Source organism: Manis javanica, chromosome 2 (genome assembly GCF_040802235.1).
Source record: "Manis javanica isolate MJ-LG chromosome 2, MJ_LKY, whole genome shotgun sequence".
Taxonomy (NCBI): Eukaryota; Metazoa; Chordata; class Mammalia; order Pholidota; family Manidae; genus Manis; species Manis javanica.
Window position 1 is genome coordinate 82,278,231 of NC_133157.1, and position 12,468 is coordinate 82,290,698.

The following is a 12,468-nucleotide window of genomic DNA, read 5'->3' on the forward strand; positions in this document are numbered from 1 at the left end:
CAAGTGTTTATATTTCACCATGCTAAAAGATGTTGGGACTCTAGGCCTTCGTTCTGTTTTCTCTAGTAGTGTGATATAGAGAGCATGGTTTTGGAGTCAAATAGATTTGAACTCTGCCACTTTCCAACTGTGTGACCTTATTCAAATGCTCTGTCTTCCACTTCAAATTTCCTCATTTGTAAAATAAGGGTAACTAATTGATTTTTAAATTTTATTGTGAATATATGATACACTGCATGTATCTGCCACATAGTAGATACTCAAAATATATTACTACCTCTCTCCATCCCTTACCTTCTCTTAGTAAGTTTTTGACTTTATAATGACATTTATAATGTCTGCCCAAGTTTCACAGTAGGGTTTTTTTAAATGGGTATTTGTCATAGGAAGGTCAGGATCTCATCAGTGGGTGAGAATTCCATATGTTGCAGTAACATGTGATATCCAATCAGGTGCTTTCCTCAGCTGACTGTGGGTGGATTCCATAATTATTCCCAGGCTAAGATTTCCTGAGATTAACATGTTGTCCCAACCACGACAAAACAAATGCAATGTTTCAAATGATACCTAAGTATATCATGTTCACTGCTTTTAATAGTACATCCACAAGGAATGATTCACAAGTCTTGGCTCTAATTTAGATGTACAGAGAAACTTTATTGTTAGTCCATATACACGTGTTCTTAGACCTGGAATTCTCCAACTCTTGAGTACAGCAGGAGAGGCACTGTTGCCTGGGGGAAGGAAAGAGCCGTTTCCTGCATCTTGGCTGTAGTGCCTGTCTCCACTGTCAGAACCGGTGGACCAAGCGCACAAGATTTAAACTTCTGCGTTTTGTGTCTGTAGCTGCCATAGGCAGGACCTCCATCTGGCTTTCCTGACACCAGGGTAGGGACTGCCGGTTTGTGAGCCGGTGCAGCAGGCCAGGAGGAAGGCACAGCAGGCTGCATATGACAGTTGGGGGCCTCGTAGCCGAGTAGCCAGCCAGTGGAATGGAGCACGTAAAGCTCCTGAAATTTCCCAACTTGCTGGGCAGAGCATGCCCAGACAACCTTGTCCACTTATCCCTTCTCCCCCACAGCAAGTTCTGGGCAAACACCACCCCTTCAGCAACCCTCTTGCTGCTAGGAAGCCTTTCAGACCACCTGCCTTTCCCTTGTCCCAGACCAGCCAGATGTGGATCCTTGTCCTCCACAAATGGCTGGAATCACAGTCTCTCCAAGCATTCTGCCCATCTTAGCTTTCCAACCCCACTAATCTCCAGAGCACCATGCAATGTAGGTTTGTGCTCACAAAGCAGATCTCCAGGGTGGGGTGTTCAGCAGTCCTAGGCTTCCACCCCATCCCAGCTCCATTTCTCTTCCTCCCGCCAGTGAGCTGGGGTGGGGGAAGGGCTTGGGTTCCACCAGAACAAGGCTTTGGTATGGCACCCTGTTTTGTGAGGTCTGCTCTGTTCTCCAGGTGTATGCAGTCTGGTGCAGCCTTCTTTCCTGTTGCTGTTTTAGGATTAGTTGCATTTACTATATTTTCATCTTATAAGTGGTTTTGGGAGGAGTTCTCTGTCTCACCTCTCACCCTGCCATCTTGAATCTCCCAGTCTACTTTTAAATCCCTCCATTGCATGTTTCATTTCAGATCTGTATTCTTCATCTCTGAGTGGCTCTTTCTCAGGTCTTCTATCTGTTGAAGTCCTTCCTGAGATTTTGAATACTTTTCTGTAAATCCATGAACATGTTCATGACTTTTGAAATCTTTGTCACGAAGACTGGTGGTCTCTGTTTCATTGAGATCTCTTTCTGGGGTTCTATCCTGTAGTTCTACTTGTATTATATTCCTCTGCCTACACATTTTGTTAGGATTTCTTTGTTTCTTCCTTTGTATTAGATGCCTCTGCTATGTTTCCTGGCCTATCTAGTAATAGCTTTATGAAGAACACAGCCTCAGAATTTCCTTTTATGGCTGAATAATATTCCATTATATATATATAGACCACATTTCATTTATCTGTTCATCCATCAGTAGACTTTGGGTGGCTTTTACCTTCTGGCTACTGTGAGTAATGCTCTATGAGCATGGGTGTACAAGAAAGTTAGCAGTTTTAAGCAGAAGTCAATAAATACAGAAAGACCTTAGCATGTTTTGTTGTTGATGGAATCTTGGGGTGACTGTATATTTTATCAGGCAAATGTGGTTACTTCTGAGAGTGAACTACTCTGTGAGTGAGCTACTGTTAATACTTCTTCTGGGACAACAGGCATATAACAGGACTCACAGGGCAAAGTAGGATACAGGCACACCTTCATCTGTGGGGATACAGAGGTAGCATTTTGGGATAATAATGACTGAAAGAATGATGGCAGACAAGTGTGTAGCGTGAAAGGCAAGGTCTTTACAGTTACACAGATCCTTCATGTGACTAAGCTTAGTGACTTTTTTTGTAATTAATTTGACATTGTGTTTGTTGTTTTCCAGTAAGAGGAGGCAAAATATCTGAAATTTTGTAGCATATTTGAGTTTAAGATAGAGAAATTTTGCTATGTTGAAAGAAGCATAATTTCCAAAAATAATCTGTTTTCTCTGCTATAAATGTTATGCTAAGTTGCTCTGTTTTTAATAAATGGTATCTTTGTCTACTACAGAAAGTTTATCTTTTAAAAAGTAATTTCAAAGAGTAATAGACTCTCCCAGTGGTAGGCATGAACTTTTTGACTCACCCCTCCTTTCATGGTGCATAAACCTCACCTGAAATATCAGTAGAAGCCCATCTAACTGCACTTGAGCACCCTGGGAACGGGGCCACCTCCACAGCAGTGGCCTGCAATTGTTACAGCCTGCTCTGCTTCCTAGAAGAAAAACTCCATGTTTTACTCATTTTCCTACATTTTATTCATTTTTAGAAAATTGCACATCATGCAAGATCTGGGGACCATATAGGTTTTGTCAACCTTGGATTCCCAGGGGCTACAAAAAATCCTAGCACATTGTAGGCATGGAGTAAGTTTTTGTTGATTGATGGAATGAATGAATGGACTGAATATTGAAAAATAAGGTATGAGGAAAGGTCTCTGCAGCACCCATTAGTCTGCATGATTTCCCCAGGAGAGTGAAGGAAGTCTGAGATATTTTATTATAATGCTTCTGCCTGAGTCTTCATGAAGAATGTCGTCAAGGTCAGTGGAGTGTATAACTTTAAACACTTTTTTCAAGATGCCCCTCATTGCTCATAAATAACCATCAGCAGACCCATCATCAAAGGACAGTTTCACAGCTGAGCAATTAAGAGTGTCAGGCTAAAAATGGCTTATGGACTCCACTAGTGAGGCTTTAAGAACAACAGTAATACCTGGTTAGTGTTTAGGCCACATCTTAGTCAGATAATGAAGATTAAAAATATATCTCCTCACCAGTCACAAAAGGACGAATGCTCTATGAGCCAGTGATGGGAGGTCCCTGGAGTAGCCAAATTCAGACAGGAAGTGGACTGGCAGGGGCCAGCAGTTGACAGGGGGTTAAGGTGGTGGCAGGGGACTGGGGGCGAGGAAGGGACCGTTGGTTTCATGGAGACAGAGATTGGGGAGATGGGAGAGTTCTGGAGAAGGATGTGATGACGGCTGCAACAATGTGAATGTAGTCAATGGCGCTCAAGTGTACACTTAAAATGGTTTAAATGGTAAATCTTGTTCATTTTACCAGAAAACATAACCAAACATAACATACCACCTCAGAAAGGCAAGGCCCTCTTCCACCTTATGTGGATGTTCAAAGAAGGGAGGGCCATACAATTTTCCCTTCCTTTGATGTCTTCCTGGGATGTCAGACTTGCTTTTTCTATTTGAGAAGACTCTGGTTCAAGAGTGACAGGTTAAAACTGACTTGCGGCCTTCCAGTCTGTCTGGTTCTGGCAGCTGAACTGGGGCCTTGGCTCCCAGGGAAGCTACTAAGCAGAACTGGGGCTGGAGGTTCCTGAGATATCATCAGTGTTTCTGGATGCCTAAAGGAAATCACAGACAGCACTTACAGAGTTGACACATCAGGTAACAGCCTGGCCTTTGAGTTCTGTCATCTCAGGGTGCAACACAGGCCCCTTGTGCTAATCAGAAACCCTAACACCATGGTGAGCATTTTAAAAGAAATGCAGGTACTAATTATCACTTAGTATGACCAGATTCTTCCGGATGTAAGTATTCTAAAACCTTGCTACTCAAAGGGAATCTGCAGAGCAGCAGCACGGACATCACTTAGGGTTTGGCTAGACATGCAGAACTGCTGGCCCTCCTCCACCTTTGGAATCAGTCTGCATATATTAACAAGATTCCCAGATGATTTATTTATACTGAACACTTAACTACCTGAAGACATGGACTCCATGGCAAACACTAAACAGGAAGTTTATAGTCAGCAGCTTGGGAATTACCCATTCATGGAAGGAAAACCACTAAGGAGAGTTTTAGGCTGGGTGACTGCTGCTGGTTCAGAGTCCTTGCTTTGGGAAGGTTGGATTCCAGGCCGCTGAGAATTGCAGCCATTACTCGCAGGTTCCCGGGGAGGAGCAGGGGAGGCAGCTGACAGCACACATCCCACACATCCCACAGTGACTTAACCTCCACGGGCTGCACATCTCATAGGAGGCTGAGGGTCCGGGCCCTCCCGTCCTGTTCTCCCTCTGAAGTCTGGTCCTGCTGACCCCGGGGCCTAGGGGGTTCAGCTGCCAGTCCACAATTAAGGCAGGTTTCTTTCTACACAGGAATTCTCTTAGTAGTTAACCAGAGTTCCATTTCTCTGTATGATAGTTGTGGTTCTTTCCAAATGAGTTACTGTGATCATTTGAAGGAAATACAGCAAACGTCACCCATATTTTAATACAGGGGTAACTTCCTAATTGGATGGAAACCCCATTTTCCTCAGGTCTTGCTTTGATTGATAACCATATGTACGAGAGACCAGAATTGCAACATACTGAGCTGGATGCTGTTTATGTGCAGTTAGCTCATCGCATTTCCCCAAATTCTGAGATTGTTCTAGAGAAGGGGAAACAGGCTCAGGGAAATTACCAAACCTGGGCCAGGCCACAAACCCGTGACCAAATCCCCCCAGTACCCTTCACCCCCAGACCTGTATCTGGCATGCCGGCTTCTAGAGCTAAACCTCAGCATCAGGCTAGTTGCATTTGTATTTACTCAGGGTTGGTGCCGTCAACTGGCCCAGGTCACGTCTGCTCTGAGGCACCAGTGGGACACTGATAGTGAAGAGCTTTGCAGGCGCTGAGGGTCTTACAGTTGCTGGTAGATGGCATGGGAAAGACCAGGCAGCTTCACATCACAGGCTGCTGCACCTCCTGATCTCTCAGGTGTCAAAACATGACAAGAAAGGCTGCTTTTGAAAGGTGATTCCTGCAGAATGAAACCTAAGAGGTACTGGAAATCTTAGGGACATCTGAACTTGAGGGGATTTTTCGGACCTTCTCCCCATGTTTACTCTTTGAGGAAAAAAAATTATCTTGTGGGTCAGAGCAGAGGGCAGAGGGATGCCCTGCAGAGTGGCCCATCTCCTGAAACTCAGAGGAGTATTTTAGTCACTCACAGGAGTGAGACAAACCACTGGCTCTGCCTCTGGTGTGTGCAAAGCTCCCAGCACAGCAACTGGTGGTCCACATGCCACACAGGGCACTACAAAGGTTGCCTGGAGTGGGCGGCAGAGCCTGGATGCAGAGGCAGAACAGGCAGAATGAGGTGTGGCTGACCGGGCTGTGGGCCAGGACTTTGCCAAACATAGTTATGACATGCCTGGTGCTAAAGGAACGTGCGAGTAATGAGAGAGCTTCTGTCTTCAAAAGCCTTAGGACACTGTGCAAGGGACAAAAGCCACGACCTGAACACCTGTACAAAACTGCTGGTGTCATGAGCCCAGAGCCCTGTGCCTGGCCTGTGGAAGTGGGTCTGCTATGCTCTGGCCTCCGAGGCTTCCTTCTCTCCGTCCCCCCATCAGGCCCTCTGTGGGGTTTTCAACAGCTCCCTGCTGTTGTCCTCTCCAGGCCTTCCCCTCACTCCCCAGGGCAGCCAGGATGACAGGTCTGAATGCAGTTGTTTGGAGGACCCCCTTGTCTCATAACCTCTGAGGTACCTTTTCCAAGTGCACCCATCTTGGCCCCTGTGAGATGCATTGTGGCCCAGCTGCCAGGGGCACGAGCTGCAGCCAGACAATGTGGGCTGGCACCGTGACTTGGCCACTTACCGTGTCACCCTCTGTCAACTATTTTATCCATGCTGAGCTTTAAATTCTCAAATATGAGATAGAGACCTACTTCACTGGATTGTTGTAACACTGTGTGTTGACACAGGTAACATAGTGAATTGCACCATTCCTGGCATGCGTGAGTAGGCAGTAAATGCTAGTTATGACCAACACTTACCATTCTCTCCCCATCGGTGTCTGTTATTTGCCAACTCTGGTCTTCAGGGTCAGGGGACTGCCTCTGGTCATCTGTGAAGCCTCAGGGCCAGTGGTGAGCAGGTGCTTACAAATATGCCAGAAGGGGAATTTTAAAACCCTCTTTGGAGGTGAGTATAAAGCTTGGCTGACAGATTTGGAAAAGGCATTGTTGGTAGGGATAATGACAGGGAGAACGTAAGGAAGAAATCTATGTGGGTGTGCGATATAATGAGTCCTAACAAATACATATTATTTCCCAGGTATATTTGGTCTTCATTCACAGTTCCTGAAAACACTGCAGTCTTAACGGTGAAACGGGTGTTTTGCCATGTTAATGAGGGACTTTTTGGACCACCACCCATGGGCAGGCGCTAGAGGCTGAATCAGGCAATGGCCAATCATTTAGTCAATCGTGACTATGCAGTGAAGGCCTCGCTTTCTTGGATCCTGCTTCTTAATCAGAGAGAGCTTCTCTGCTTGGGTCCAGGCCCCAAGCTCCATGAGGATACAAGTTCCTTTATTTGGGACCTTGCCCTATATATCTCTTCATTTGGCTGTTAACTAGCATCCTTTATGGTATCCCATTATTAAACTGGGAAGTGTTTCCCTGAGTCCTGTGAGCCACTCTAGCAAATTAATCGAACCCAAGGGGGAGGTCGTGGAAACCTCCAATCTGTAGCTGGGAGGTCAGAGCACAGGAAATTGCCTGGGGCTTGCAACTGGCATCTGGAATGGGCTGTGGAGGGCTGTCCTGTAGGACTGAGCCCTTAACCCAGGAAATCTGGTGCTATCTCTGGGCACATAGCATCCGAATTGAGTTCTCCAACACCCTGCTTGTGTTCGAGATTGCTTGGTGTTATGTTTGGGAAGACCCCCTCCCACATACCTCCACACATTGAAATCAGCTCTGGGAACCCAAATAGAGTTACACAACTATCACTGCTGTGTTTCATAGCTATTGTTATGTGTATCTATGTAGGAAAAGACAACATAGCAGGGGGGCTGGAGGAAGCAACTTGAGGAGGTGGATGACCTCACAGTGAAACAGGAAGACAAGGATGAAGAATAAAGGGAATGATGGGGTCTCTGGAGCAATCTGATATGTTGGTCCAAGGGCTGCATGGAGCACGTAGCACCTAACAGACTTGATGCAACAGAACAGGAAGGGAAAATTCCTGGCAGCAGGGAGATTAGTTAGAAAAACATGGCATTTATTTATTAGCTACTTGTTAGCTACTGTAACAGTTACTATACCCAAGCCCTTCTACTTTGGAAAGAAAAGGCAATATTATGATCACATAGGACTTTTTTTAAATTGACAACTCATCCTCTACATACGTACAGTATCGAACAAATTGTAAGTGGGTTGACAAGTATATTAATGAATACAAACTCATAAACATTTACATGAAGCGACTGTTCTAGGTTCTGGAGATTTTGTGCCAGGTACTTTAGTAACTATGCCAAATGTAAAGGAACTCAAACTACTTTAAAACCCATGGGAATCAGCTTTCAAAAAAGCATACATGTGATCTCAGCAGGAATTAATGTGTCAAAATCAGGAAAATCACTTATTAAATGGAAAAAGGACTCTGGTAAAGAAAAGTTGGTGATAAAAATGTTGTAGGTTAAAATAGGTTTCAAAGTTTTAGTAATTCGCCCTAGGATCTAGAAAGGATCCTCCGGCAAGGACCCAGGGTACATGCCCCTTCTACCCCCCAATTTTTGAGTTTGTATCACGAAAGGGTGCTGAATTTTCTTAGGTCCCATTTGTGCATCGATTGAGACAGATTATTTTATTCCCTCCCTTTGTTAATTCAATGTGTCCCATTCATTTGGGTATGTTGAACTGTCCTCACTCCCAGGAATAAATTTGACTTGATCATTGTGTATGATCCTTTTAATGTGCTGTTTAATTTGATTTGCTAAAATTTTGTTCAGGATTTTTCCATCTATGTTTATCAGGGATATTGGCCTATAATCTTATTTTATTGTATTGTCCTGTCTAGCTTCAGTATCAGGTAATGCTGGTCATCTAAACGAGTTTGTAAGTGCTCCCTCCTATCCAATTTTTTGGAACCATTAAAGAAGGACTATATTAATGTCTCTTTAAGTGTCTGGTAGAGTTCACCAGTGAAGCCATATCATCTTGAACTTTGCTATTTTGGGAGGTTTTTAAGAATTGTTTCAATCTCATTTGTTCTTGGTGTGTTCAGACTTTCTATTTCAGCTTGATTCAGTTTTGGGGGATTATGTTTCTAAGAATTCATCCATTTCTTCTAGGTCATCCAATTTGTTGGCATATAACTGTACATGAATATCTCCTATGACCCCTTTTATTTCTGAGGCATCAGCCCCGGCCGCCGCAGCTCCGCACTGAGAGCCCGCGAGCTGCTGGAGACCAGCAGCCGCCCGCGCGTCCCCGCCCCCAGGCAGCCCCCACGCGCCCCACAACGGACCCTGGGAGCCGTTGGAGCACCTGGTCCGCGCGCCGCAGCCGCTCCCTGGGCGTGTGGTGCGCGTGCGCGCGACGTGAAGAGGGAATCCGCGGCTGGGAGGACCTGGCTTCAGGGTCCTAGGGCCCCGGAGCTGGACTGCTTTCTGTCGCCTGCGGACTGGGCACCCCTGGTCCGCATCCTGCGCTTGGTGGCCCATGCACCGCGGGGTGGCTGCCTCGCAGCCATCCTGTCTCACAGGCCTTAGGGGCAGCGGGCTGCCTCCCTAGGTTAGCGCCCCGCCCCCGAGTTCAGCGGCGGCCCTCAGGGACGGGCTGCAGCTTCCCTCCAGACCTCATCAATATTAAAAACATTTGCTCTGCCGGTGATCCCCGAACAAGATGGAAAGAGGAGTTACAGACTGGGAGCAAATATTTGCAAAACATGTATCTCACAATGGACTAGTATCCAAAATATAAAAATAACTCTCTGAGAACACTCCTGGCTCAGAGCTCTAGACCCACCCGGGAAACACTGGGGGATCTTCCACGGGCCTGGTGCACTAGGTGTCCCCTTCATGGCACTCCTAAGTGCATGCAGGTTTCCTGGTGAGCACGCCTCCGGGTGGAGGGTGGCGGGCACACCCTGCTCTGTGAGCATGGCGTTCTGACCTGGATCTACACGGGCCAAGAGGCCAAACGAAGTGGCATAGCAGGCGGTGTAGGAGAGCTTTACTCCCCTCCTCTTCTGGAGGGAATTTTGCAGAATTTGAGCAGCTGGCAATGAAAAAAACAGGCAGCAGAAGCCACTTTGGGACTTGAGTTTGTAATGCATTCCCAGAAGCTCCACACACCCGCCTGGCCTGTTGCAAGGTGGGTACCGGGTCTCAACTCTGCAGCTTCACCTACCACACTAAAACCTTGTGTGCACATTTCATCTCCCCATTCTGCTGCTTCTCCCTGACTGGGAGGAAGATCCTCTGTCTGCTAAGGCCTGAGACCCATGTCTGGAGATTTTTGTTTGCTCAAAATACACCTGCCCCTGGCCTTCCTGCAGGAATGGTCAGAAATCAGAGTGCAGAGGACTGTCATCTCACCCTTGCATGACTGGTGTTTTCAAACACATTTGGGCTAACAATTCTATCTGCTTCTGGAGCCTAGGCTTTTTGATGGAGTCATACAAAAAGGGGTGTGGAACTGGGATGAGATAATTTTTCCACAATGCAGTTTTCCAGTTGGTGGTCCTGAGAAGAATAAGTAAATCCTACATCAAAGCCGTGAGGGAGAATCTTGTCCACAATTTGTGGAGGAAGCAAGAGAGAAGCCTGCCTTTCATGAGTGTCTCAATACCATACTTTGCTTCACCATCCCTCTGAATATGAAGTTAACTTGGTGCAAATCATGTAAAGTTTCCCATGATAAAAACCCAAGTCCTGGGAAATGTCTGCAAGTTGTTCTTTTCCAATCCCCAGGAGGAGTTCTGTTAAATAAAGCTCACTGTGATTTGCTTGCAAGGCTGTAAATATCTGCAAATATATCAGAACATAAATGAATTTTCACTGGAAGAGAAAACAGAAGGAATGAAAAAATAAGAAGAGATTGCATTTGCCTTTGGCCACATAGTATATGTCTGAGAAGATCTGCACAATCAGATAACACTGGTTCCCGGTGGACAGAGATCTGGGCTGCTGGGAAAGAGGCGGGAGGAGGACTTGCCGCTGTACTTTCCATGTTTGCAATGGACTGTGAATCATGCAAAGGTCTTACTTGTGTGAGATAGTGCATTAAAATAATTAAAAAGGTAAAAACATATTTAGCAGGAGTGTGATGTCCCGAGAAAAGCAAAGGAGGAATTTCTGGTCTTGGATGTGGAGGCTGCAGGGCCTTTCTTTGACGGGCTGGGGCTTTCCAGCAATGGGGGCCTGGCTGGGGTCTGCAGGGCCTCCACAGATGGCCCTGGGGATGCATGGGCTGCTTCCTAAAGCGCGATGGGCACAGTGCACCAAACAGGCCGCGGCTGCACAGACATCCCCATGTGAAACACAGGCTGCCTGTGGCCATGAGTACCTGGGTGCTTATCAGAGCACACGTTCCCATAGGTTCAGAAAGCCTAGCCTCTGTGGAAGTCAGTCATGAGCGGTAGGAAGCAGTGGGTCCCTGGCCACAAACTAGGTCCATGGAGACAGAATGAAAGTAGCAGGAACAACAGCTAGGACCTTGGTGCTGTGAGCCCGAAAAACGATTTGTAAGCGGCCAAGAGAGGCACCCACCGAGGGTGTGGCCCTGTAAGCTGGAAAAGCACCTGTGCTCTTGCCCACCTGCCAGAGTGCCCATGGAATGCCTCCCCCTCCCTCCTGCCTCAAGCCCGCCTGCCACTGCCCCTCCCCCACTGCAGAATGTCTGGACCCCCCTACATTCTAGGCCTGTTTAGATTCAAACTTACCCTCCCTGAGTGGGATCCTGAGCAGTTGGAGGAGGAGGCTGCTCTCTCAGACTCGACTGGGTCCTTGATGTCGAACGGCCAAGCAGCTGTGGTCGGCTCTCAGCCCGTGGGAATGACTCCAGGAGGAGGTAAGGCTTGAAGGCTGGGTGGGACTGTTTCAGGGGCCCCCACCCACTGGTTCCTGGGATTCAAATGTGACTCTTATCCAGGCACAGTGGTTAGACCATCAAGGGAGGAGAGAGCTCTGGGTCCAAGGGTATCTCACCTTGGAGGTGGGGGGCCTCTGGGAACCTGAGGAGGCCCTGGGAAGGTGGCTTCTGTAGGTGGGTCAGGTGACACAAGGGAAGTGCCCTGAGCAGGGAGAAGGGACGGCCACCAACACACTGCTGCTTCCTAGAAGGGAGGCAAGCCATGGGCCCTGCGTTTGGGGAGGCTCTGGTGGTGGCTCGCAGGGATCCCAGGAAAGCCCGGTCCTGAGTCCTTCTCCTGGGCACACGGCTGGCCCCACGATGTCGTCCCAAGGGATCTGGAGTGGACTTTACCAGACCCCACAGTGCCCTAGGAGAGGTAGAGAGACTTAGTCTGAGCCAGAAAATTGCCCAGGGGCCCTATCTGTGGCCAAGTCTGCAGGCACATGTCCTCTCCATGAGCAAGGCCACAGAGTCCCCTGACTGCTAGAGCCCAGGCCTCCCACCCTCCCTCCAGCCAGAGCTCCTCTCCTCTGGGCAGTGGGCTGTTCTTGGGCTCAACAGGGACAGGGCAGCCGGGTGATGCCAGCAGGATAGGGCTTGGGTTCCTGAGGAGACTCAGTTGTGTAGAGCCACCTCCTCCTGGTGCCTGCGGACCAGCTGGCTCTGACCCCCCACGGGAATGTCCCCGAGCTTGGTCCTCGCTGAGCACGCTTGGTACTGGGGAGGTGCGGCTGGGCCACCCACACTCCTTCCCTGCACCCTCCTCAGCTCGCATCCCTGAGAAGGCCGGGGCCGGGGCCCAGCCCACCACCACCCAGGCGCACCGATACCAGCGGAGCCCGCACACCGAGGCGCTGATTGAGATCCCTCCTGAGGCCATGACCGATGGCCTCGGCATCACGGAGGGGCTGCTGGGGCCTGGCGGCCCAGCTGAGGGGGCACCTGGTGGAGAACAGGGAGAGGAGAGCTCC